We start from the raw sequence: 26,075 nt of genomic DNA, 5'->3' as shown, positions 1-26,075 counted from the left end.
CGGAGCTGGCCGGTTCCTGACGGCGGAGAGGCTCCCCCCAGCGGGCATGGCCGAGCCGGGGCTACGGCGCCTGCTCGGCTTTGGCGGTGGGGGGAGAGGAGAGGAGGAGCCACCGCCGCCTCCGCGACGCCGGCAGCCGAGCTGCGCTCCGACGCAGGCGAGCAGGACCAGGACGCCGGAGCGGGCAAGGCGCGGCCGGGCCACGGGGCGAGGGGGCAGGGGACGCGCCCGGATGGAGGAGCCGCCCTCCGGCCCCGCCGACTGAGCGACGCCCGCCGCGGCCCCGGCAGGCGGGCAGGAGGAGCCGCCGACGGGCGCATGGCCAACCGAGCCGGAGCCGCCGCCGCGGAGCCCCCAGGAGCAGCAGCCGGGGAGGGGCGGCAGCAACAGCAGCAGCAGCAGGGACGGCGCCGCTCCCGAGGGAGGCCGTGGGGCCAGGTAAGAGGGCGCGGCTACATGGGGGGGGGCACTCGCGGCTGCTGGGCAGGGGCCCCTTCCTCCCCGGCTCGAAATCGCCTTGAAATCGGCCAGCGCTTGCAGCCGAGGCGGGGCAGGCGGCCATGAACGGAGGGATCCCCCACCCACCCACGGGAGATGCGCCCACGCTTCCTCGCCCTGCCCGGCGGCGCGGGCTTCTGTGTCCCCCGCGCCCCGGACGAGCGATCCTCCGCTGCAGCGCAGGCGTGGGGAGAACGCCGTCCCAGCACCCCCGGGGAAGTTTGCCGCTGGCTCCGGGCCCCGCAAGAACCGCCCCCCTTTGGACGGCAATGCGCGCTCTCGTGGGTTTGTGTGTTGCGGGTGGGGGGCGCTCCGTGTTTTCCGTTCCGCCTTCCGTTCTCAAAGCTTGGCTTAAGCGGCCCACCCCTCCCGGAGCAGAGACCCGGCGACCTGCTCGTTGCAGCCACAGCAACCTTGACTTGCGGACAGGGGGGCGGGCGGCTCCTCTTCTGCTAAGGCGGCGCCCCCTTCCTGGCTCGGCCCGGCTCGAGGGTCCTGCACTCCCTCCTGGCTCGGCACCCGCCCGGCGGCGCCAAGGAGGGGCCCAATCTGCTGCTCCGCAGCCGCCTGGAAAGGCGAGGCGAGCTCCGAGGGGGCGCCCAGGCTTCGCTCGCCCCCCACAGTTGGGGAAGCCTCCGTTTGACTGGGGCGGGTGCGCCGGAGGAGGCAGCCTGGCCTCCTGGGGTCGTCGAAGGAGGCGTCCTGCTTCCGAGTCGGCCGTCTGATTTTGGTGGGCAGAGAAAGCGGAGCTGCCGGAGCTGGAGTTTCCAGGCCGAGGCCTCCTCGGGAGGAGACGAGGGCGGCGCCCGCGGGAAGCTTGGGGACTCGCCCGCCCCGTCGGACTCGCCCGCCCCGCCACCGCATCCCTGTCCCCGCCGGAGGGAGGGGGTTCCAGGCGGGCTTCTCGACCCTTTATTTGGGGAGGCGGTGGCAGGACGGAAGGAGGAGCTGCAGGCTGCGCCCCGGCCACTCCTCGGATGTTCCACCGGCGGAGCAGCTTCCCAGGTTCTCGAAGAGAACCCAGACCTTGCGGCGGGGGCTCCTCGGTGCCATTCAGGCTGCCGAAGACCGAGTCAGACCCGCAGTCCACCCAGCTAAGGACCAGCAGCCACGGCTCTGCTGACCGTCGGAGGTCCCTCCCGGCCGGCCTGCAGATGCCGCCTTCGGGGCTCGAACCTGCTGGGCGAAGGTGCTTGGCGGAGCTGGTGAACGGAGCCATTTCGAAGCGTCACGTGCTTTCTTCCAGGCCAGAGAGAGAAGGGTGCAAAAGATGCGCGGAAGCAAATGGTCCAGTTGTCTGAGGGGAGGAGGGGAAGTGCTTGCCGCTGCCTTCCTTGCGGGCTGCCAGTGGGGGGAGCTAGAGAGCCTCATCGGCCTCCCCTGCTCTGGGGAAGCGAAGATCCCACCGGCCCGTGCGCCCCTCCTGCGGTGTCCCCGACTCTGCTTTGCTCGAGTGTCTGTGTGTCTCTCGTCAAGGGGCGTCCTGTGGAGGGATGGAGCCCTGCTTTAGGGGAGAGGGGTCCAGTGGTCAGAGCTCCAGGGTTAGGCCCCTCTCTGCTGCAGCCCTTGGAAGTGCTGTTGAACCTCTCAAGAGTGATGTTGTGCAGGCAGAGTTCCTGTTTCCTGCTGACGTGGCTCTGGAAGAACTGCAATGCTCCTGCTGTGCGGCTAGTGATGACCCCATAGCCCTCTGGCCAGTTGGAGTGGGAGAGTGGCTTGTGGCTTAGGACCTCCCCATTCCTTGTGGATCTCCTTCTGGTGGGACTCCAAAGCTCCTTTCTCAGGCTGTTGCTGGCCAGGATAAGACTCACTCACTGCCTCTGCCCTCCTTGGCTCCCTGCTGAGCTCTGGTCCAGGCAGCAGCACCCCAAGTGGAGAGGGTGGTATTGGGGTGAGCCTTTGGTGCCTGCAATGGCCCTGAGAGAGGCTGCCTCAGTGAGCAAGGTGCACCCCCTGGGGGCTGGGGGAGTCCCCATGCACTAACTACCCTGCACTCCTGCACTGTGGGGCTGGCCCCATGGGGCCTTTAACTCCCTCTGGCCTCTGGGATCCTCTGTCTTCTGCAACCTCCTTTGGAGCAAAGAGAAAGATCCCTTCCGTCACTGATGCGCTTCCCGCAACGGGCATTTCAGGGAAGCAGGGAAAGGTCATTGCTGCCCACGCAAATGCTTCTGCGCTAATATAATATGGCAGAATACTTCTCCAGGTTCCGTAAACGAAGCTTTGCTTCCTGGAGAGATGCTGTTTGGGGCTGCCTTTTCCTCTCTTGGTTTGAGCCTTTGGGGACTTGCGGAAGGAGCAGCTGAGACCCGGAAGTCCCGCCTCTCCCTTCCTGCCATTTTGCCCACCTTGAAAGGTCAAGGCTCTTCCTGCCAGCCTTCTGCACTCCTCTGGGTGCCCTCCTGGTGGCCTGGATGTGTCGTCCAGCCTCTGCCCTCTGGCCCCGTCCCCTTTCTCGGTCCTTCTCTCTAGCATTGCATGGGGTTGGCCTAGATGACCTCTGGGTTCCCTTCCAACCCAACAATTCTGTGAGTCTGTGAACGTGGCTTTAGCCTCCCTCCCTCACCTGTGTGGGCTTTTTGTGGCTGTGCATTCCAAATATACTTAATTTGGGTTGATACCCGCCTGCAATTAGCACGTCTCCTCCTCCTGCCTCACTCTCCCCTCTGCTTTCATCTTGTGTGGTTAACTGGAAGGCGAGAGGGGCTGGTCCTCTGGCCAAGGGGAAGGGGGCGGCCAAGGGTCTGTAGGCCACTCAGTAGGTGAGATGCAGCTCTGGTGACTCAGAGGCCGTCTGTTCATGGATGAGGAGAGAGTCGCCTTCTGCTGACGTGGCTTCCAGACTTCTATATTGTGGAGCTATGAAAGAGGCCCCCAGAAGTCCCTCTGGCTGGCCATTTACCCCAGTGTGGCCCACCGCATGGGCTGGGGGTTCCTCCTGCCTTCTGACCAAGGTGCAGGGTCAGTGCAGAGTGGAAGGTGGCCCTCTCTGTGTGGACTTCCATGGCACAGAGCAGAGGTGCAGTTGGGCTTCTTGCTTGGAGGCCTCTGGTGTGGAGGTCTCCTCATCTTGCAGGGTCAGCATTGCCTTTGCAAGGTGCCTGCTCAGCTGAGGGAAGGTGAAGGAGTAGGGCATGTGCTGCTTTCTCACTGCAGGAAGGGGCAGAGGGAGAGAGCCCTGCCTCGTATGGAGTCAGGCAAGCTGAGTCCTCTCTGCACTGCCTGGTAGCAGAGGTGCTCCAGGGCTTCGGGCAGAAGCTGTTGACTCCCCAGGAGCTTCTGTCTGGAAGGAGATGCTCTGCCCCTGAACCGCGAGGGCCTTTCCTCGAGGTGGAGCAGAGTGACTTTCAAAGGAAGGCAAACCGTAAACTGCTTTGAGCATGATTTTGTGTGTGGAAAAGAGGCAAACAGATGGATTGGTTGGTTGATTGAGCAACCAGCTGTGCCAGTTGAGGGTCCTGCACATCTGTCTGTCTTGGAAGGCCAGTTCTCTTGGGAGAAGGGCCTTTGGTGGGCCAGACCTTGTGGGTGGAAATGGGGCAGGTGTTCAGACCATGCCCTGCCCCATCTCCCAAGTCGAAAGAGGACCAGGGCAGTCTTTGTTTATTTGTTGTATTTATATCTCATATTTTTTCCTGCAAGGAGCTCCAAGTGGTGTACATTATTCTCCTGCTCCCCATTTAATCTTCACAACGACCCTGCGAGGTAGGATAGGCTGAGAGGCAGGGACTGCCTCCCCCACCCACCCCAAGTCGCACCCCGTGAGCTGAGTGGCTGAGTGGGGATTTGAACCCTGTTCTCTCCCAGGTCCCAGCCTGGCCCTCTCCCCACTACAGCAGACTGACTCTCTCAGAGTCCTATTGATGCTGCATGGAGGGCTGTGCTTGGAGGGAGGAGGATGTTTGCTTGGGAATCCTGGCAGGGGAGGGGGAGGGGAGAGCGCAAAGCCTTCTCCAGCCTCCTGGTCCACTGTGGGAGGTTGCCTTGCTCAGCCAAGGCTCTCCTTCTTCGGCTGGCCAAGCGAGGCCTGTGGGGAAGGGGGAAGGGAGAGCAATATGGCTGCTTGCTCAGCGCAAAACTTCTGAAGAATCTGCAGGGGATGGGGGGGAGGGCAGGCAAAGCAGGAGAGGGAGGAAGGAGGGCTGTTCTGGCACTGGTGATAAATGGCCAAGAGAGGCAGCCGGCTTGTTTGAGGGGTCTGTTCATTTATCAAAATAGATGGCTCTGTTTTGCTGCAGCATCTGCAAACGACCGTGGGCTCCAAAAGGGGTTGGGGGTTGAAGTTTGGGTCTTGAGGACAGCAAACGTCAGTTGCAAGGAGTCTTGGAAGACGATGATTATTTATTATTGTGATGGTTGTCATCTGCTTCTACCCCACCTTCCTCCAAGGAGAGAAAGACTGTTTACGTCGTTCTCCCTGCATTTTATCTTCACAGCAACCCAGTGAAGCAGGCTGCACTGAGAGAGGCAGGGACTGGCCTAAGGTCACGCCCAGGGAGAGCTTGGCGGCTGACGGGGGAGGATTTCAACCCGGGTCTCCCAGATCCTGGTGATACATGAATTTTAAGGTGTACACATAGTGGACATACACTCCACAGAAAATCCTCACCCTTCTTGGTGGTAGATAATAATAATGATATAATAATAATAATTTATTATTTATACCCTGCCCACCTGGCTGGGTTTCCCCAGCCACTCTGGGCGGCTTCCAGAAAAATATTAAAACACTAATTCATCAAATATTAAAAGCTTCCCTAAATAGGGCTGCCTTCAGATGTCTTCTAAACATCAGATAGTTTTTTATTTCCTTGACATCTGATGGGAGGGCGTTCCACCCACAGGGCAGGCACCACCACCAAGAAGGCCCTCTGCCTGGTCCCCTGTAACCTCACTTCCCAGTGAGGGAACAGCCAGAAGGACCTTGGAGCTGAACCTCAGTGGATGATGGGGGTGGAGATGCTCCTTCAGGTCTACAGGAATACACTCCTTCAGGCATCTGCTCTGCACACAAAGGCTCCTGGTTCATTCTTTGGCACCTCCAGGTAGGACTGGGAACATCCCTGGCCGAAACCCTGGAGAGCTGCTGCCAGTCAGTGCAGACAATACTGAGGTGTGAGGTCGACTCTTAACACCAGTCTGACACTCTAATCGCTCTAGGAAGCATAGGAACCAAGCAAACTGCCTCATGTGGAATCAGGCCGTGGCTACATCTGTTTGTGTTGCTTGTTCGTGCTCGGGGAAGCCATTGCGACGTGGCCTCTGCTATTGTTGCACTAATTATAATAATACCTTGATTGTCCAGGTACAACCTGTGTACAATGAAATGCACAATGACTGCAACACTCATCAGCCCCAAACAGCATAGGCAGGGATGACAGCAGTCCGTCAACATGTGGGGGCTACCCATGGTCTGCAAAGATGGCCAGTGGCTGTCTAGGTTTCAGCCAGATGCAAAGCTGTCGTGGCTGATCTTGGAGGAGGATGGAAGGGGGCTTGGAACCCGTGTCTTGCTCAGGGGCTCAATTTCCGTGGCATTTCTTCAAACCATAAGCCTGAAATAATAAAAAGAACAGTTTCCACACCTACTGAGCAGGTGCCCTGACTCTGAGAACTTGCACTCTGGCCTTATAAGAAGCGGCATTGTTTCTCTGGAGGGTGAATCACCACCGCCTGACATTCGGAGCTCTCAGGTGACCCTCCCTCGCTCTCCTCCATCTCCTCGCTCTCCCCTGCTTTTCAGGAAAGGGGGTGGGCACCTCCTTCAGCACCTCCTTGGCAAGCGTTCAGGGAAAAGCCATCCGTGCCTCCCTGACTGTTTCCAACACTTCCTTTGCTCACTACAATTAGGAGCCATTTCTGAGTTAGAAAATTGCAGGCTCTTCATCTGAGCTCAGAATAGATTCCCTCGGAGTCTGTGTGTCCTCAACGCGAGGCTCATCTTTACCTTTGTGGAATTCCTCCCCTCCCTTTCGGAGAGAGGTTTATTTTGAGGCCTCCGGCATCAGGCAAGCGGCTTCTCTCCCCATCACCCTCTGTGCCCGTCAGAAACGTGGCCGGCCTGGGCAGGCTCTCCTCCTCCTCCAGCTGAGCCAGCAGCAAAGGCTTTCTCTGCTGGACCCAGAGAGAGGCCTTCGAGTGACTGGGAGGGGCCTCCTAACCTTTGCAGATTTCCTGGTGGGCCCTTTCAGTCTGGAGAAAAGGCAAGGAAGAGACAACAGGACAGGAGCTTGTAGAATTAGGCATGGCATAGAGAAAATGTGCAGCTTCTCTACTTCATAACACTAGGACTGCTGGAGAGAAGCTGAATTTTGGGAGGTTCGGGACAGATCAAAGAAATGGTGTTAAGAGTCCACCTCACACCTCAGTATTGCCTACACTGGCTGGCAGCAGATCTCCAGGGTTTGGGCCAGGGATGTTCCCAGTCCTACCTGGAGGTGCCAAAGAATGAACCGGGAGTCTTTGCATGCAGAGCAGATGCCTGAAGGAGTGTAGACCTGTAGACCTGAAGGAGCATCTCCACCCCCATCATTCAGCCCGGACACTGAGGTTGAGCTCCAAGGACCTTCTGGCGGTTCCCTCATTGCAAGAAGTGAGGTTACAGGGAACCAGGCAGAGGGCCTTCTCGGTGGTGGTGCCCTCCCATCAGATGTCAAGGAAATAAACCTTGGAACTCCCTCCCACAAGAGGCAGTCATGGCCACCAGGATGGAGGGCTTTAAAAGAGGATTAGACTTATTTGCAGAGTTGCTCTAGTGCTCGGATCCTGCTCTCTGGTTTCCTAAAGGCATCCAACCAGCCACTGAAAGGGCAGCATGCTGGACTCTAGGGGACACTGGCCTGATCCAGCAGCCTCTTGTAATGCTCTTCTGGCCCTTGTGAAGCCCCGTGGGGTCGGGACGTCTGCCGCAGCCTGCGTCTGGCCAAGCAGCGAGCTGCGCATCCTGGCCTGCCCTCCCTGCGCGTTCTGTGGGCTGGGTCATCCCTGTTTGCTCAGACAGTTTCAGCTGTCAGAAACGGGCTTCCTCTCCCGCCGCGCCTGGATGTTCAGAGAGCCAGACCCCGTGAATCTTCCAAAAATAGATACCCCATTTATCAAACCTGCTTAAAGGCACCTGGCGCGTTGGCGGTGGCTCAGGCAAAAGAGAGGCTGTGATTCAGGAGCTGGTGGCGCGTCTTGGCCTCATGAGAAGCACCACAGAGGATGGGCTGGCAAGGAGGAGGAGGAGGAGGCCGCAATGCCTGGAGGACGCCTTCTCCACAACCCCAGCTTCTGGAGAGGCCCCTGTTTCTGGCAGGGGAGAGTCCCTGGGCTTATGACCTTCTCTGTAGCTCCAGCGCAGTTCTGGATGCGTGGTTCCCTAGCGGAGTAATCTGAACCCCCATCAAACTGAGCTCACTGTTTATGTCCTCCAAGTGCTATTCTTAAAATCACGACTACAAAAGCACATTATGCAAATATTAATCTAGTGCTAACCACCCCGCTTTCTTCCTGTGCTGATCTAATGATTTTTTATGGCAGCCTCTTTTGAAGCGCTGCATTATAATTCTGTATAGAATTAAAAATCATCAAAGGCACCCCACTGCAACCATGCAATTACTCTTATTTGTTTTATATCTTCTGTAAATAAAACAGCATTTATACATGACCTGCCCTTCCAGTCACTCATTCTGTGAGTGATTCCTTCGTCATTTCACAACGGCCGGCCACTAAACGTGGAGCTGAAGACAGGCAGTCTCTGTGGCCACGGAGGGAGGGGCTGTGGCTCAGGAACATGCGTGGGGCGGGGGTGGGGCAAGGCTGGGACATTGAGAGGACGGAGACCATTGGGTGCCAGATAACTGATTTTGGAGTATTTCTTTTAAAACTTGTGTCCTGCCTTCTGTCCATCAAGAGGACTTCTCCACCTCCGGGGGGGGGGGGGGGAGATACTCCTAGAAAAACCCCACCTCATTAATTCATAGAAGCATCTACTCATTTTGAATGATTAAGTGCAATGAAAAAGTCAGCAGGTTCCTCGAGATTCTACTTCCTGGCTAGAATTCTGCAGAACTTTTGTGTCAAGATGGGCTGGAAGGGTGTGGAGTGTCTGTGTGTCTTTTGGCCTTCAGGCCTTGGGCGGTGTTTGGTGGGAGGGAGTGGGGAGACACCCACTGAGCTCCCCCAAACAGGCCCGAGCGTCAGATGTGGATTTGGGGCTGTGCTGCTAGGCCACTCTCTGCTAAATGGGCCTGGCTCTCAGTTAGCAGCCTTGCTTTGCCTTGATCTCCATGAGTGAATGGAAGCCTTTTCCTCTTTAAGCAGGTGAGGCCTCAGCAGCCTTGAGAGCCAACCAGGTCAGGATTCATAGAATTGGAAGGGAACCCCAGGGTCATGGAAGAGGAAGTGGGGCGGCAGTGGGAACCTCTGGAAGAAAAGGACATGAGTGCATGAGAGAGATTTCTAGGGAGGGAGGGGTGGGCTTCTTGGCCCTGCCCTTTCCCCTTTGGGCAAAAGGATGCTCTTATCAGAAGGAGCCATGTGACCTCCCCTAATGCACTTGTTGGCCAACCCAGCCCAAACTATTGATTTGCTTTCAGCACTAATGCAGCAGAGCCAGGCTGAGCTTGCCAGCAGCCCATCTGCGGGAGATGCGTCAAGCCCTTTAACGTGAATTATTCACCGTTGCAAGCAGGCCCCTTGGCAGCCCCCACGGTGGCGTCGTGAGCCCCCCGGGGCTTCTGCAGCACCAGAATCCATCACGGCCAAGTCCCCAGAGGAGCGAAATGTGGGCACAATTAAGTTGGAAGGCTGGACTGCTGGGATGGGTGTGAGAGAGAGAACAGTTCTGTTTCCACCAGTGGCCTCAGCATAGTGGAGGTTTCAGCACCCTGGACAGCTCCATGCTGGACTCCAGCGCAAGAAGGAACCTTAAGCTCTGCCATCGCCTTCACTTTAGTCCAGCCTTTCTCAACCTGGGGGTCCCCAGATGTTGTTGAACTACAACTCCCATCACTCCTAGCTACAAGGCCAGAGCTTAGGGATGATGGGAGTTGTAGTCCAACAACATCTGGGGACCCCCACGTTGAGAACCGCTGCTTTAGTAGCTTTTCCCTCGAAAGGAAGGCTTCCGTTCATCTGTGAGCTGGAGTCCTCCAGATCAGACGAAGGCAATGTGGCTTCTCCTCAGGCTAGAGAGGTCCTGCCTCTCCATGGACTTCTCCTGGGCAGGGACTTTGGGTGTAGCCTGTCCGTCTGAGGCCGGCCCTGCATATCGCTCCCTCTCCCTCTCTGAATCCTGGACTCACACAGACACACACACCCCACAAAGTCACAGCACTGGGGCTCATTGCTGGGGTTGGGGAAGAGGGAGTCACAGTCTGCAATCCTGGAGAATGAAGTAGTAGAGGTTTCCGCCCACACACTTCTGCTGCGCTTCCGGCTTGTGTGGTGGCACCTCAGTAAAACCTTGTCTTACTGTTTGTAGCAGAGTTTTTGTCGCGTATTCTACGCGAAGCTTTCAGCAGAGACGCTAAGAGTTCCAGGTTTGTCCAGTTCTGTCTTTTTAATGTGAGCTATTTACACAGGCATATACAAAAAAAACAGTCCATCCAGAGTACTTACAAACGAATACTCTCCTCCACCACAGCTCTACAGCACAACCACCATACAGGACAACCACCACACCAACCACACCCACTGTTACACAGGCTCTCCTTTTAAAGCAGGTGATACCAATTACACTCCTGCTGAGTCACTCTGACCCAGCAGAGTATTGCATCATCCTGAAGCCTGCAGGCTTATCCAGTATCCTGCAAATCCCAACACTCCTCCTTAAGTCAAAGGCTTGAGACCTAATAATTCTCTTAAGTCTCGAAATTTAGGAGCATCCAAACATTTTGTATACAAATCTGCCACATTACATTTTGTGTTACAGTGTTGTACCTTTAACACATTTCTTTCCAAAGCATTTTTCACATTTCCGTATCTTATAGCTATATGTTTGCTCTTGCTTTTAAAGTTCTGTTGGTTAGCAAGCTGTTGTGCAGCCATGTTGTCACTTAGCACAGTGATTGGCATTTCAGAAGGTATTCCAAGCTCTTTTGTTAGGCAAGCAAACCATTCTATTTGTGATACACATTCACTTATGGCTGAGTACTCTGCTTCACAAGTACTTGTGGCAACAAATGTTTGTTTCTGGGATTTCCACTGAACCAGGGCATTTCCAATATATATGGCATAGCCAGTGGTAGACTTTCCATTTTCTCTGTCCCCCCAGCTGGCATCAGCGTATGCATACACTTGCTGATCATATCCTGTATCCAGCACCAGTTTGTAATCTTTTGTGCCTTTCAGATACCTTAGGATTCTTTTAAGTGCTAGCCAATCTCTCTGAGCCGGGTCTGCACTTCTTTGGCTTAACATGTGCACTGCCAATGTTATGTCAGGTCTTGTCCAACAACTTAAATATAACAGAGAACCCAACAGAGAATGAAACGCTGTTGCATTCTCACATTTTTGCCCTTCTGGTTCATTTTTGTACTGGGTAGTTATGGGAGTATCAACCTCATTTGCCCTCTCCATTCCATATGTCTTTAGTAACTTTTCAATTTTTTCCTTCTGACTCAGAGAGTAGACGCCCTCTTCATTTCTCTGAACCTCTACTCCTAAGTAATTCTGAATCTCTCCCAAATACTTCAGTTTGTATTTGTTACCTAGGCTGTTCATAAACCAAGACACTTGCTTTTGTGCAGTTGTTATCAGACAGATATCGTCAACATACAAAAGTAAATAACAAACACTTCCTTGCACCACTGCTGAATATAAACAGGAATCAGCCAGGCTTTGTTTGAATCCCATCTTTTTCAAAGTTGTGTCTATGCATTCATGCCATAGACGTGCACTTTGGTGCAACCCGTATAGTGCCCTTTGCAGCTTTAACACCATGCTGTCTTTTTCCAGCTCATAACCTGGTATTTGCTGTAAATACACCTCGGCGTCTATAGGAGCATTTAAATATGCTGAGGCAACATCAAAATGATTAACTTTTAACCCTCTCAGACTTGCCATTGCTAAAACTGATTTTACTGTTTCAGCCTTTGCTGTTGGGGCAAACACTTCATCATAATGTATCATTTTCCTTTGTGTAAAGCCCCTTGCCACTAACCTGGCTTTCCTCTGACAACTACCATCAGCCAGCTTTTTCACTTTAAAAACCCACTTACAGCTTATGGGCTTTTTACCTTCAGGCAATTCTGTAGGGACAAACACATTGTTGTTTAGCAGAGAGTTATACTCTGCCTGCATTGCCTTTAACCACGCCTCTTTCTCTAGAGTAGGTAACTCTTGCACTTCTTCAAAGTTTTCTGGCTCAGTTACACAAACCTGGTTTATGGTGGCTGGGAACCCATAACGGTCTGGAGGCTGACCTTTATTACTTCTTGCAGACCTCCTTGGTTCATTAATCTCATCCCTTGGGCTACCTTCAGGACTGCTTTTGGGGTGGATTGACTCTGTAGATCTACCTCCTCCTGTCCCTGTTGCACTTTCTTTTCTCCCCTGCTCCATACTAGCAGCTGGAGAAAAATGCTCAACCTTTACCTCCTCCCTTTCAGTTTCTCTGGGAGAGTTGCCAATTCTCAGCTTTGTTTCAACTGCCTTATCAGGTATGCTCGGCAGTAAAACTTTTTCTGGCAGCAGGTTTGCATGTATCTTGGGCCAATTTCTTTGCTCATTAAAGCTGGCTGATCGACTATAACTCAAAAGATTTTTATCATCTTCAAACCTGTAAGCTTTCGTACCACTTTCATACCCAAGAAATAGCAACTGCTGTGCCCTTTTCCCACCTTTTCTTCGGTTCTTTACAGGTATGTCAACCCATGCCTTTGTCCCAAAGATTCTCAAATGTTGCAAACTGGGACTTTTGTTATAGAGAATTTTATAGGGTATGTCATCTAGTACCCTTGACCACAAGCGATTCCCAATATAATTTGCGGTCTTAATACTCTCAGCCCAGTACTTAATTGGGAGATTTGCATCTGCTAGCAATGCTTTCATTTGTGTCTGCAAGACACCTCCCCTACGTTCTGCTACTCCGTTCTCCTGAGGCGTCGCCACATTGGTAAGCCTATGTTTGATCCCTTGGGAACGCAACCAGTTTCTTAGGGAGCTTGCCATAAACTCTCCTCCCCTGTCTGACTGAATAGAGCACACCTTTTCGCCAAGTTGCCGTTCTACCCTTCTTACCCAGAACTTCAAAGTTTGGGCAACGTCAGACTTTTGCTTCAATGGATAGACCCAGCCAAATCTAGAATAGTCATCCACTAGGATCAAGCAGTACTTGTTATGGGAGACACTTGGTGGAAAAGGACCAGTTACATCAGCATGAATCAACTCCAGTGGTTTCTTGGTTTCTCTCTGGCTTGCTCTTGCTACTGGGCAAGCCCTGCTTTTAACCTCCTTGCAGATATTACAGTCTAAGTAATTATCACAACTTTTTATGTTTTTCATCCCCCCACACAACTCCAATGTTTTGTTTAGCACCTTATAGCTAGCATGAGCCAGACGCCTGTGCAGGAGATGAATACACATATCATGGGTTGGGACATTTTGCACATTAGCAACCTTAGACTCACACTGCAGTACATACATATTAGCTCTAAGGTTAGCATTTGCCAACACTGCCCCATTTTGCTTTATCTGGCACTGGTCTCCCACAAAGTTTACTTCAAAGCCTGCTTTTGCCAAGTCAGGAATGCTTAGGAGATTGTTTTGCAAACTAGGCACACACAACACATTCCTGAATGTGTGTCCCAGTTGTGGGAACACAACCTCCCCCTCACAAACCACATTAGCTTTCTGGCCCGTAGCAAGACTTACATGTTTTTTGTTTGAAGCCCTAGCATCAGTTAGCAGTCCTTTTCTTTTACAAAAGGTTTGAGAAGCTCCACTGTCCAGAACCCACAGCTCTTCATTTTCTTGACCATCTGCAGACACCCAAGCGGTAGACTCTCTCTGCTGCCTCTTGTGCTTCTGCTGTTTTTGTTGTTTTCTCGGGCAGTCCCGCAGCAGATGTCCATTGGAGTTGCAGCAAAAACACCTTTTTACTTTGTTGACCACCGGCTGGTCTGCAGCAGCTCCTCCTGGCTGTTTCTCCGGCTCCCGACACCTCTGCTCTTCCCGGCTGTTGTTCCCTCTGGGATGCTCCAACAGCTGGGCTGAGGTCATCTTTCGCTCTGCACGCCTGTCCTCCTCTGCATACAACCGTCCGGTAACATATTCCAGAGTCAGCTTATCAGTCTCTACAGACTCGAGGGAGTTGACCAGCATATCATAGCTGTCATCAAGGGAACTCAGGACTATAAAGACTTTGTCCTCTTCCCCCACAGGCCTCCCTCTTAAGGCTAGCTCCTGGAAACAGCCTGTTAGGAATTTTAGGTGGTTTACCAGGAAGTCCCCCGGTTTCTTCCGACACCGGTACAGTCTCCTGGTCAGTGTTATCAGTGAGCCAGCTGTCTCTCGCACATGGACAGCCTTGAGCGCATTCCACGCCTCACTTGCCGTCACCTTATCAGCTACGTAGACTAGCTGGCTGTCGTCCACTCCAAGGATGATCGTAGCCAAAGCTTTCTCATCCTTTTCTAGCTGGGCCTCTGCTAGTGCCAGCTTTTCGTCGTCGTCCTCATCTTCCTCAGGGGGCTGCAGTGGAGTTTCCACCACCTTCCACAGTCCCTCACGCTTGAGGAAGTGTTGCATGCGGACCGACCAGATGCTGTAGTTAGTGGCCGTCAGCTTCTCCAGCAACACGCCAGTTCTGGACTGCTCCATCCCTGCAGCTCACCTCCAGCACCCACGGCTAGATACCTGCCACCTGTACTCTTGCGCAGCGGAAGCGTGCTGGGCCCATAACCCTGTCGCGTATTCTACGCGAAGCTTTCAGCAGAGACGCTAAGAGTTCCAGGTTTGTCCAGTTCTGTCTTTTTAATGTGAGCTATTTACACAGGCATATACAAAAAAAACAGTCCATCCAGAGTACTTACAAACGAATACTCTCCTCCACCACAGCTCTACAGCACAACCACCATACAGGACAACCACCACACCAACCACACCCACTGTTACACAGGCTCTCCTTTTAAAGCAGGTGATACCAATTACACTCCTGCTGAGTCACTCTGACCCAGCAGAGTATTGCATCATCCTGAAGCCTGCAGGCTTATCCAGTATCCTGCAAATCCCAACAGTTTTCCCCCAGAAGCAGAGGACAAGAACAGGAGTCATAGTCAAATTCCTCCGTCAAGAGCCTCTTTATTCCTTGACTGGTTGCACAAGCATTTCTGTTACAAATATATACAGTGGTACCTCTGGATGCGAGCGGGGTCCATTCCGGAGCTCCGTTCTCATCCTGAGTAGAATGTAACATGTGACTGCGCATGCGCCGGTCACGTTTTGCCGCTTCCACGCATGTGCGTGATGTCATTTTGAGCATCTGCGCATGCGCGAGCGATGAAACCTGGAAGTAAAGTGCTCCATTACTTCCGGGTCACCATGGAGTGCAACCCGAAAAGGCTTAACCTGAAGCGACTTCAACCCGAGGTATGACTGTACAAACTATTTACATTCCTTCTATTTCTCTCCAGCACGGTATAAACTCTGTGGGTGTGTGTGCGTGTGCGCGTGTGTGTGTGCTTTCCTCGTGTGGGAATTCCAGCCTGCAACTTCCTCCCTTTATTTGCACCCCCAGCTGACACCAGTCAAGCCAAGAGTGCCACTCCCAGACACTTAAGAAAATTCTGGAACCCTCTTTAAAGCTGAAAGGAACTTTTATGTGTTTCCTAAAGATTGTTTTCCTAACATGAAGCTCAGGGATGTGTCCAGAGAGGAGGGTGCTTTGGAGGGGGGGGCGTTCCAGTGAGGGAGGCCAGAAGCACCTGGGCTGAGCTTTGCAGGGCACTGACCAGGTGAGGCTGCACCTGCTGCCCGTCTCATGTGCTTGACCTGCCACCCAGCTCAGGACAGGCTCCTTGGGATCTGCTGCCTCCTTGCATGGAGCTGGAGAAGGAGCTGGGCTCTTCTGGCCAGGGGGCCTCCCTTTGGAGAGGGGGGGTTCCTGCAGAACAGGGAAAACCAACTCTGCACCCGCTTCTTCACAGTTAGGGCTGCCAACCAACCAACCAACCAACCAACCAACCCACAGTAATTGTTTGATCATCTGCCAATTAATAGATTAATGTGCCTATTATCAAAGCATTACTCTAGGGGTGCCTTCAGGAGGTACCAAAGCGAGATGCCAGTCAGTTTCCCATCCCTCTTTTGAAGTAAGGACATATTTTCTTTTCCGTTGTTCACATTAATGCACCGGAGCGACAAGCATCCTCCAAAACCAAACACGAGTGCCTTTAATTTGCAGCCTTGCCAATTAAACCCCCCTCTGATTAATCAACAAAATGTATTTCGAATGTTTGTGTCCTGCCTTTTGAGCCAAAGGGCCTGTAATTAAAAATGGTAAAAACGAGATACATAACAGTGATTGAAATATGATATTCCCCCAAACAGTCAATTAAGCAGCAGGGATGGCAGATGAGGCCGACGGCAGGAGAGCCCAGCAAAGCAGGCGGGAGTGCAGATCCCCTTGGCACGCGGAGCAGAAGGGCTTTGCTTGGTGCCAAAAGGCTAACCAGTGGGGGGGGGCAGCGAGATGACTCCCTTCCAGGAGGGAAGAGGGAAGTGAGTTTGTCAAAGCCTCAGGACCCCATATGGAAGGCCTTTACATGCACAAACACAGAGAGAGAAAGAGAGTTCTTCACAGGGTCAGGGGGCACTGAGCCCCTGGGCCTAGAGGAATTTCATTGGGGTGGAGAACTCATTTTCAGTAAGGGTTGCAATGTATTTAGAATTGCTTTTTGCTCTTCTGCAACAATAACAATTTAGACCCTGCCCATCTGGCTGGGTTTCCCCAGCCACTCTGGGCGGCTTATAACAAGAGATTAAAAATACATTAAAACATCAGTCGTGAAAAACTTCCCTAAACAGGGCTGCCTTCAGATTTTTGTAAATGTCAGATAGTTGCTTATTTCCTTGACATCTGGTGGGAGGGCATTCCACAGGGCGGGTGCCACCACCGAGAAGGCCTTCTGCCTGGTTCCCTGTAACTTTGCTTCTTGCAGTGAGGAAACTGCCAGAAGACCCTCAGAGCTGGACCTCGGTGTCCGGGCAGAACGATGGGGGTGGAGATGCACCTTCAGGTCTGCTGGGCCTTTGAGGCTGTTTAGGGCTTTGAAGGTCAGCACCAACACTTTGAATTGTGCTTGGAATGTACTGGGAGTCAATGCAGATCTCTCAGGACTGGTGTTATGTGGTCCCGGCAGCTGCTCCCAGTCCCCAGTCTGGCTGCCAAATTCTGCATTAGTTGTCGTTTCCGGATCACCTTCAAAGGTAGCCCCACGGAGAGCGCATAGCAGTAGTCTAAGCAAGAGATAACTAGAGCATGCACCACTCTGGCGAGACAGTCTGTGGGCAGGAGGGTCTCATCCTGCATACCAGATGGAGCTGATAAACAGCTGCCCTGAATTGTGACAACATTCAGAAAAACCTGGCTGCTGAATCACGCCAAAGGGGGCCCATCTTGTCCAGAGTCCTGTTTTCATTGTGACCAACCAGGTACCTCTTCTTAGAAGCCGACAAGGAGGAAGCAGTGATGGCCACCAACCTGGATGGCTTTGAAAGGGGGCTAGACGGAGGAGGAGAGGGCCATGGATGGCTTTGCTCCACCCCCAAAGTTGGGGGCAGCAGTGCTTCTGAATGCCAGTTGCTGGAAACCACAGGCGTGGAGAGGCTCATGTGCTGGAATCCTGTTTTGAGAGTCTCCCATTGGGGCATCCATTTGGCCACTGTGAGAGCAGGATGCTGGGCTAGACTGGCCATTGGCCTCATCCAGCAGGGTCTTCCTGCATCTTCTGGACCTGAGCAGCAGCAATGCTCTCCCCTCTTGCGATTCCCATCCACTGGCTCTGTCCAAAGTAGCTGACAATGCACAGAATGTAACCAACAGCAGTCACAATCCATATCAAAATATTATATCAGCCCATTCAATAAACCTTTCGCTATCAGTTTGTTCAGGGAACAGAATATCCACAGTTCAATTCAATTAAAAAAGCCCAGGCTATAAAGCAGTAGCGAAGAGCAGAGATGTGAAATTACATCCAGGTCAGAATAGAGATTAAAATCAATCAGAGCCATGAGATCAGGGCAGTAAAGTGCACTTAAGTGAATTGATATGAAAAGTGCAATCAACACCAAGCAATCCAGAACAAGAGTTTTCAAAACCCCTCTGGAAGTTTAAGGATCAATCGGCCAATTGGTGTCCTGGTTCAATGAATGGATCTGCTGCATCTGGGCCCTCTTGAACCACAAGAACAGCAGCTGCTTCCTGTCAGCATCTCCCGGGATGGCTCCAGCCCTTTTCATAGAAGGATAAAGTTGGCTGGGACACCCAAGGGTCATCTAGTCCAACCCCCTGCAGTGCGGGAGTCAGAGCTGAAGCATCGCTGACAGATGGCCACCTGACCTCTGTTTAAGAAACGTCCAAGGGAAGAGAGTCCACCACCTTCTGAGGGAGTCCTTTCCACTGTCAAACAGCTCAATTACTGTTAGAAAGGTCCTGTGTGAGTGTCTGGAGGTGGTTGGAGGATGGATGGTGGCTAACAGATTGAGGTTGAATCCTGACAAGACAGAAGTACTTTTCTTGAGGGACAGGAGGCGGGCAGGTGTGGAGGACTCGCTGGTCCTGAACGGGGTAACTGCCCCTGAAGAACCAGGTGCCCAGCCAGGGAGTCATTTTGGACTCACCACTGTCCATGAAGGCGCAGGTCCATTCTGTGTCCAGGGCAGCTGTTTACTAGCTCCACCTCGTATGCAGGCTGAGACCCTCCCTGCCTGCAGTCTGTCTCGCCAGAGTGGTACATGCTCTGGTTATCTCCTGCTTGGACTACTGCAATGTGCTTTACGTGGGGCTACCTTTGAAGGTGACTTGGAAACTGCAATTAATCCAGAATGCGGCAGCTAGACTGGTGACTGAGAGTGGTCGCCGAGACCACATAACACCGGTCTTGAAAGACCTACATTGGCTCCCAGTACATTTCCGAGCACAATTCAAAGTGTTGGTGCTGACCTTTAAAGCCCTAAATGGCATCAGCCCAGTATACCTGAAGGAGCGTCTCCACTGTGGAACGCCCTCCCATCAGATGTCAAGGAGATAAATAACTTTGAACCTTTAGAAGACAGCTGAAGGGAGCCCTGTTTAGGGAAGCTTTTAATGTGTGACATTTTAATGTATTTTTAATCTTTGTTGGAAGCTGCCCAGAGTGGCTGGGGAAAACCAGCCAGATGGGTGGGGTACAAATAAATTATTATTATTAATAATTATTAATTATTATTATTATTATTTAAAGCTCTTCCGAAGTTTTAGTCCGAATCTCCTTTCTAGTCCTTTGAATCTGTTGGTTCCGGTTCTGCCCACTGGAGCAGCAGGAGACATTGCTCCTCCACTCTCCATGCGACAGCTATCGTATCACCTCTCAGTCTTCTCCAGGCCAGCTTCTCTGGTCAGCCACTGGGAACAGGACACTGGACTGGGTGAGCCATTGGCTGAATCCAGCAGGCCCTTCTAATGTTATCTTCTTTCTTTGGCGATCCCTCGTAGCTGAGTAAGATTGTCTTCCACAAACACTGTTTTAACAGTGAGTTTGTAAGTGACTGTGGAGGCAAATTCTGGTTCCACACATCCTTCCACAGTGGGGACATGGTTTCTGAGCGGGAGTTGATCCCAGTGAGGGTTTGCCAAGCGTGCCTTCCTCTTCGCATGTTTCTCCCTTGCGTCCTGAGTTCAAGGATCTTCAAAGCCCAGGACACCTTTGGTCAAGGCTGTTCTCCAACTGGGGGACTCGCAGGCCACTGTTTCCCAATTGTTGGTGTTTATACTACATTTTGGAGGCGCAGATTGCAGCTATTACAAAGGCGGCATTTTTTCATCTCCGCCAAGCTAAGCAGTTGGCTCCTTACCTCTCTCGCCCTGACCTAGCTACTGTGATCCACGCGACGGTCACCTCCAGACTGGATTATTGTAACTCGCTCTACGTGGGGCTGCCCTTGAGACTGACCCAAAAACTCCAGCGGGTGCAGAATGCCGTGGCGAGACTCCTTACGGGGTCTTCGCTGCGAGATCACATTCATCCGGTACTATACCAGCTGCACTGGCTCCCGGTGGAGTACAGGATCAGGTTTAAGGTGCTGGTTTTAACCTTCAAAGCCCTATACGGCCTAGGACCCTCGTACCTACGGGACCGCCTCTCCTGGTATGCCCCACAGAGGAACTTACGGTCTTCAAACAAAAACACCTTGAAGGTCCCAGGCCACAGAGAGGTTAGGCTGGCCTCAACTAGAGCCAGGGCCTTTTCGGCTGCGGCTCCAACCTGGTGGAATGCTCTGTCACAAGAGACAAGGGCCCTGCAGGACTTGACATCTTTCCGTAGGGCCTGCAAGACAGAGCTGTTCCGCCAGGCCTTTGGTTAGGGCGCAGCCTGACTCCCTCCTTTGGCAACCTTTACAAAACTTTATGGTTGCCATCAATCTTGATTTTAATTAATTTTTATAATGCTTTTATAATGTTGCACTATTTTGGTGTTGTTAGCTGCCCTGAGCCCGGCTTCGGCTGGGGAGGGCGGGATATAAATAAAATTTATTATTATTATTATTATTTAAAAATTTGCCTTGAGAGAGTTTTTGAACCTCTTTTGTTGACCACCAGCATTACGCTTTCCATTTTTAAGTTCAGAATAGAGTAGCTGCTTTGGAAGACGATCATCAGGCATCCAAACAACATGACCAGTCCAGCAAAGTTGATGTTGAAGAAACATTGCTTTTACACTGGTGATCTTTGCTTCTTCTAGTGCAGAATCCCCAAACTCAGCCCTCCAGCTGTTTTGGGACTACAACTCCCATCATCCCTAGTTAACAGGACCAGTGGTCAAAGATGATGGGAACTGTAGTCTGAAAACAGCTGGAGGGAGGAGTTTGGGGGTGCCTGTTCTAGTACACTGGTATTAGTTGTCCTGTCTTCCCTAGTGATCTGTAATTTTTTCCGGAGACACCATTGATGGAATCTTTCGAAGAGTTTGAGATGGCGTTTACAAGTGGTCCATGTTTCACAAGCATACAGTAAGGTTGGTGGTACAATAGCTTTGTAAACATATCATTACGGAAACTCCAGGTCGAGGGACCATCTAGATTCCTAGACTCTCTGGGGCATTTGGCAAATGGGAGAACAGAAGGCTGAGCTCGATGGGGGTCCTCTTTGGCCTGATCCAGCAGGCTTTTCTCATGTTCTTATGTGCTCTGTCACGGCACCTGTGAGACAGAAAGCAGCAAGACTGGAGGGCGCAACAGGAACGCCCATCAAAAGACCCCGTTAAAAGGTCAGAGAAAGAAGAGAGGTCTTTGCCAGGGCGTGTGGGTGCTTTGAAGGGCATAGTCTTCTCCATGTGCTCCCTGGGAGAGGGAGAAGAAGCAGAGACCCTCCTGGGCTCACTGTGCCCGAGTCCCGTCTGGGATTTTGGTACTTCTTGGTGGTGGTGCTGATGGGGTTCGGGTTGGGGTACGCACTTGCCTGCCTGCCTGGGCTGCTGCTGCTGGCTGCTTGCAGAGTGAGTCATCCCAGCCTTTGCAATGGCAGCAGGAACTGGTGACTTTTGAGCAGGATGTTCTGATGGGGAGGGACACTTGTGCGGGGGGCTGGCTGGCAACGGCGCCCAGTTGGCTGCTAGCCCTGTCAGCACTCCCAGTTCCTCTGCCTGCCACAGATTCTCTGTGCAAGTGGAGTAATAATGATCAGCGGTGAACTTGGCACGGTGCTGGGTTCTGTCTGTCTTGCCGCTCGGAAGAAAGGGCTTTGCTCCTTTTTGCAACAGCCATGCTGAGTTGATTGCACAGTTCCACATTCGGCTCGACAGGCTGCTTCTGTCACACACAAACACCAGCATCGCACGGCGTCCTGCAAATCCTGCACAACTAGGCAATTGTGTGTGAGGGTTTTTCTCTCAGACTAGTGGGATGGGGCAGGCGGGCAAGATCCAGCAGCTTCCTGAACAAGGAAATGGGGGTTTGTCTCCTGCTCCCCTCGGCACTCAGTCAAGAGTCTCCTCTTCCTCCAGGCTAAGGTTTAGCACCCTGCCCACAGCATGGTCTCCCCCCGCCCAAATTGAGAGCTGCTTCCCAAGGTCTCTGGCAGAGACAGGTCTTTGCCAGCTGTGCCACCTCTCAGCCTTTGACTAAAGATTGAACCTGGAACCATCAACATGCAGAGCACACAAAGCACGAACCGTGGGTGTTTTTGCTAACACATCACTTCTTCCGCTTAAAAGCAGAGCATAATATATAGTCCCAGTTTTCTTATCAGCTCAACGCAATGGCTGCCATCATGAGTGTCAGGGAACTTAAGAACACCTGCTGGATCCTGTATCCATAGTGGCTAACCAGATGCCTGTTATGGGGAGCCAGCAAGCAGGATTCGAGCCCAAGAGCCCTTTCTCCCCTGCTGGGGTTTCCAGCAACTGCCCTCCCCAGGACTCTCAATAGTTCTCTCCTCCATGAATTTGCCTCATCCTCTTAGAACCATCTATATGTATATTTATTTCCCCAATCCATGTGGGCAGTTCATGTAGCAACTGAGAAGGAAGAAAATGCTTCCTCTGGGGTAATGTTGTTCTCCCCAAAGTATTGATTTGTTCTAGAAATTGCATTGAGGTCCAGCACTGCGCTCTTGGACCCGTGTGCGCTTCTGGACTGGCTGAGGGCAGGGCGATGTTGGGAGATGCAGCCATCGAAAGGGATTCTTGTGCAGGGAGCAGAAGCCACTAGGCAAGCCAGCTGCTTGGCCTTGGCAGGGCTGTTCCTGGAGGTCTTTGTGAGTCCAGTGCAGGTGAGTCGGGGCTTCCTGCTCTCTGGCCAAAGGCCCTCCTGTTCTGCCCTCCATAACAGCAACCTGCTGTGCTCTGTTAAGGCAGTAAAGGCAAATGTTTCTCACCTGTCTGGTGGGGGGAGGAGAGAGGTGAGTGGGGGGCATCCAGCAGGGAAGAGCTTCCTGGACATTTCATGCCTTGGGGCACTGGGATTCTACTGGTGGGTCAGGAAAAACAACAATAACAATTTATTTATTTATACCCCGCCCATCTGGCTGGGTTTCCCCAGCCGCTCTGGGCAGCTCCCAGCATATTAAAAACAGAATAAAACATCAGACATCAAAAATTTCTCTAAAGAGGGCTGCCTTCAGATGTCTTCTAAAAGTCGAATACAGTGGTACCTTGGTTTGCGAACTTAATCCATTCTGGAAGTCCCTTCTTAAACCAAAGCATTCTTGAACCAAGGCATGCTTTCCCATAGTGGTGAGGAACTCAATTAACAAACGGAATACACTCAACAGGAAGTGGAACCTGTTCTGCTTCCAAGGCAAAGTTCACAAACCAAAACACCTTCTTCCGGGTTTGCAGCGTTTTTAATCCAAGTTATTCATAACTTGGATGCGGGTGGCGCTGTGGGTAAAACCACAGAGCCTAGGACTTGCCGATCGTATGGTCGGCAGTTCGAATCCCCACGGCGGGGTGAGCTCCCGTCGTTCGGTCCCAGCTCCTGCTCACCTAGCAGTTCGAAAGCACCCTAAAGTGCAAGTAGATAAATAGCTTTATAGCGGGAAGGTAAACGGCGTTTCCGTGTGCTGCGCTGGTGCCGGCTCGCCAGAGCAGCTTCGTCATGCTGGCCACGTGACCCGGAAGTGTCTCCGGACAGCGCTGGCCCCCGGCCTCTTAAGTGAGATGGGCACACAACCCTAGAGTCGGACACGACTGGCCTGTACAGGCAGGGGTACCTTTGCCTTTATTCATAAACTAAGCTGTTCTTAAACCAAGGTACCACTGTTTATTTGCTTGATATCTGATGGGAGAACATTCCACAGGGCGGGTGCCACCACTGAGAAGGCCCTCTGCCTGGTTCCCTGTAACCTCACTTCTCGCAGGGAGGGAACCACTAGAAGGCACCCGGAGCTGGACCTCAGTGTCCGGGTAGAACGATGAGGGTGGAGACGCTCCTTCAGGGATACTGGGACCACTGGTGGGTCATGGCCTGATGCATGGGGGTTGCAAGAGGAGCCCTCCCACGATGCAAATATTAAGAAGTGTATGTTTGGGGTACAAGGGGCCCTGGGTCTTAGAAGGTTGAGCTTGCCTGCTCTGGAGCCTGGCTGCTGTTCGAGGCCACTGTGAGAAGGGATTGGCCAGCCTTTGAGCTGGGGGACCAGGCCCCCTTCCTCCTCCATCCCGGCAAGGATGGGCCCCCTCTTGACCCCTCCCTCATTTGCCATGGCCCCAGGCACCCGAGGAGGGGGTCCTCTTTGCATCCAGAGAAGATCCTGACCTGGCTTCCCAGATCTGTGGGAATCTGGTCTCCGCTCACTTCCAAGGCTGGAGCATTTGACTCAGCAAAAGGTCCTCTTCTCTTCACGTGGCATTTGGGTGTGTTGCACTGGGTTGTGGGTACAACAGACTTGGTTATTGTAACTCACTCTACATGGGGCTGCCCTTGAGACTGACCCAGAAACTCCAGCGGGTGCAGAATGCTGCGGCGAGACTCCTTATGGGGTCCTCACCGCTGGAGCACATTCGCCCAGTGCTATACCACCTGCACTGGCTCCCGGTGGAGTACAGGGCCAGGTTTAAGGTGCTGGTTTTAACCTTTAAAGCGCTATACGGCCTAGGACCCTCGTACCTACGGGACTGCCTCTTCTGGTATGCCCTGCAGAGGACCTTACAGTCTTCAAATAAAAACATCTAGGAGGTCCTGGGCCACAGGGAGGTTAGGCTGGCCTCAACCAGAGCCAGGGCTTTTTCATTACTGGCCCCGACTTGGTGGAATGCTCTGTCACAAGAGACCAGGGCCCTGCAGGACATGACATCTTTCCACAGGGCCTGCAAGAGGGAGCTGTTCCACCAGGCCTTTGGCCAAGGCACAGTCTGACTCACAGAACACTAGCCCAATGGTTGCCATTAATTTGATTTGAACTGATTTTATAATGAATTGATTTTAGAATGCTATATTATTTTACTGCTGTTAGCCTCTCTGAGCCCGGCTTTGGCTGGGGAGGGCGGGATATAAATAATTTATTATTATTATTATTATTATTATTATTATTATTATTATTATTATTATTATTATTATTGAGCTCCCTAACCTAGGTAGCCAAAGAAGGACTTTCCCTCTGGCCTGTCCCATGATGTATCTCCTCTCTCATATGCAAAGGAATTTCCAGGGGTGGGGGGGCTGGCATTTGACAGGGGAACAGACTTTTTCCATAGGTGGTGGCCTCTCCTCCCATGGAGGTTTCAAAGCAGAGGTTGGATGGTCATCTGTCATGGATGCTTTAGCAGAGATTCCTGCATTGCAAGAGGGGGTTGGACTAGATGACTCCAGGGGTCCCTTCCCACTTTCTGTGATTCTCTTGCTTTCCTGGCTCCCTGTTCAGCTGCTTCCACTCTATCTTTGGGGCATGTTGGGGGGGGGGGGCTGAGACAGCGTGGGGCCCTTCCCCTCCCTTCCCTCCTGGATGTGCCTTTGCTACGGAGCTTCTGGGAACTCCATTCTGCATTTCTGGCTCTGCCTCCCTCCAGCTCCCCATCTGCTCCTTCCTGTCTTGCCAAGTCCTTGTTCTTCGGGAGTCGGATGTGTGCAGTTTACCAGGAAGTGATTACTGTTTGGCTCACAGAGGTTCTCCTGCAAGTGCTCCTAGAGGGGGCAGGAGGTTGGGTCCAGGGGGTTCCCTTTTCCTTGCTGCTGCACAACATTTCTCAGCTAAGCTCTATGTGGGGCTCCCTTTGAAGGTGACCCGAAACTGCAATCAATCCAGAATGCGCCAGCTAGACTGGTGACTGGGACCACATAACACCGGTCTTGAAAGATCTACACTGGCTCCCAGTATGTTTCCAAGCACAATTCAAAGTGTTGGCGCTGACCTTGAAAGCCCTAAACAGCCTCGGTCCTGTATACCTGAAGGAGCGTCTCCACCCCCATCCTTCAGCCCAGACCCTGAGGTCCACCTTCGAGGGCCTTCTGGTGGCTCCCTCCCTGCGAGAAGTAAGGTTACAGAGAACCAGGCAGAGGACCTTCTCAGTGGTGATGCCCGTCCTGTGGAATGCCCTTCCATCAGATGTCAAGGAAATAAACAACTATCTGACATTTAGAAGACATCTGAAGGCATGTTTAGGGAAGTTCTGTTTTTGATATGTTGGGCACTGCCCAGAGTGACTGGGGACGCCCAGCTGGATGGGTGGGGTATAAATAATTATCATCATCATCAAAGTCTTCAGAAATGTGGCAGAGAGAGGGTACCAGGGTTTGTGAGGAGATGGTGGCAAGGATGGAGACCAAGGGCCTGTCTTAGACCTGCCTTAGCATGCTGGGGAGAAGAGTGGGGTGTCAACAAGGTCGTCTCCAGGAGAAGCCGTTGTCCTCCTAAGGCTTTCCCTCCTGATTTTTGCAATTGGAAGATGCTTTAGGCTGTT

General features: G+C 52.5%; 1 protein-coding gene across 1 annotated transcript in view; it reads left to right on the top strand.

Annotated features, from left to right (window-relative positions):
- The first annotated feature begins 202 nt into the window (after positions 1–202).
- The window catches only part of LOC309375998 (leucine-rich repeat and fibronectin type III domain-containing protein 1-like protein), a 66,182-nt gene continuing 40,309 nt past the window's right edge, over positions 203–26,075 (top strand). Inside the window, exon 1 of the mRNA XM_081922115.1 lies at positions 203–438. The gene's annotated coding sequence lies outside the window, so the exon portion shown is untranslated. The remainder of the gene's footprint in view (positions 439–26,075) is intronic.

The sequence above is a fragment of the Podarcis melisellensis genome (assembly GCF_964234715.1).
Source record: "Podarcis melisellensis genome assembly, chromosome: 8".
Classification (NCBI taxonomy): Eukaryota; Metazoa; Chordata; class Lepidosauria; order Squamata; family Lacertidae; genus Podarcis; species Podarcis melisellensis.
The sequence above is the reverse complement of the archived record's forward strand: the minus strand, read 5'-3'. Positions and strand labels throughout refer to the sequence as shown.